Raw genomic sequence first — 1630 nt, forward strand, 5'->3', positions numbered from 1 at the left:
AACTTTTTTCCAAACATATGAGCAAAAAATTTTTAAATTCATATGGAATGGTAAACCTGAAAAAATTAAACGTAAAATCCTTTACAATACATATGACAATGGAGGTTTAGGAGTAATACATCTACCTTCTTTTGACCTTACCCGTAAGGCTTCATGGGTTCCAAGAATATTCTTCCAGCAAGATTCAAGTCGCAAATCTTTCTTATGTACATCGTCCGTAATATTTAGTAGATATTTGTATCCGTTCTTACAACTGTCCTTGGGGAAGGATATCGCAACAAAGATATCCACTGATCAAATGAATAATGTTTTTATTAGATTACTTGTCTCTCCTAATCCCTTTTTCAAAGATGTTTTGAAAGCATGGCTTTCTTTCCAATTTAAACCTCCTGAAACTTTGAAAGAGATACAAGCACAACTCTTATGGTGCAACTCAAGTATCGTAATCGAAAATACGCCTATTATATGGGAAAAACCTCTTAAACATGGAATTTATTACATTAATGACCTTTTGGATACAAATGGACGCTTTTTATCTTACAATGGCCTTCTTGCTAAATTCGGTACAGCATTTGATAAGCTAGAGTACAATCAGATATTATCTGCAATACCGCGAAACTGGAAAAAAAAGCTTTTAGACAACACACCAGTAATAGGCCCTATCTTACCTCATACAGCAAATTACGTATGGCTGAAGGCAACTAAAATAAACAAAATTATCTATACATCCTTTTTGCAATCAGAAAATAGAAACCCACTGAACATACAAAGACGCTGGGAAGATGAATTTAATACAATTTTCCCGTGGAAATGGGTTTTTAGATTAGTTTATGCACTGACTATATGCCCGAAACTAAGAATTTTTCAATATAAAATATTGCACAGATTGTTAGCCACAAAGAAAATGTTACACATCTGGAAAATTCTAAATAGCCCGAACTGTGCACATTGTGAGGAAGTAGAGACCATTAGACACTTATTCTGGGACTGCCCTAGAGTTGTTACTTTTTGGACAGATTTAGAAATATGGTTTAAAACAATAGTAAATAAAACCTTACATCTGGACTTTCAGACAGTTATTTTAGGTGACATATCTGAAAATTGTAATGTAATCGAGAATTTGTTAATTCTAGTGGCCAAACATTATATTTTCATACAGAGAGACAAAAAACTAGTTGTAAATCATTACATTTCGTATGTAAAGAGATATTACAAGACAGAATATATGATAGCAGAGAGAAGGAACAAATTAGATATCCATTTTAGTAAATGGGAGTCTTTCCCATTTAACCTTGCTAATTAATTGGTCCATTGCTATCTTCCATTGGCATTGTTCTACTTTCTTCTCCACTTGTCCATATTACCTGTCATGTAGTATCCATCTTCGTTGTTATCCTTAACTATGTTCAGATGATTGAATACCAGTTGTTGTAAATGTTTTTTCACTGTAGCCTTCGTTCGTTTATTTCCACCTTTATGATGTATTATTTTGGATCCGTGGTCTGTGTTTTGTACTTTCTTTCAACTTTTGTAATTTCTTTTGATTTCTGTAAATCTGTGCTTTTCTGTGAAATGCAATAAAAAAATTAAAAAAAAAAAAAAAAAAAACGGGTGTCATGACCAAATGGTA

Source organism: Branchiostoma floridae, unplaced genomic scaffold, assembly GCF_000003815.2.
Source record: "Branchiostoma floridae strain S238N-H82 unplaced genomic scaffold, Bfl_VNyyK Sc7u5tJ_407, whole genome shotgun sequence".
NCBI classification, from domain to species: Eukaryota; Metazoa; Chordata; class Leptocardii; order Amphioxiformes; family Branchiostomatidae; genus Branchiostoma; species Branchiostoma floridae.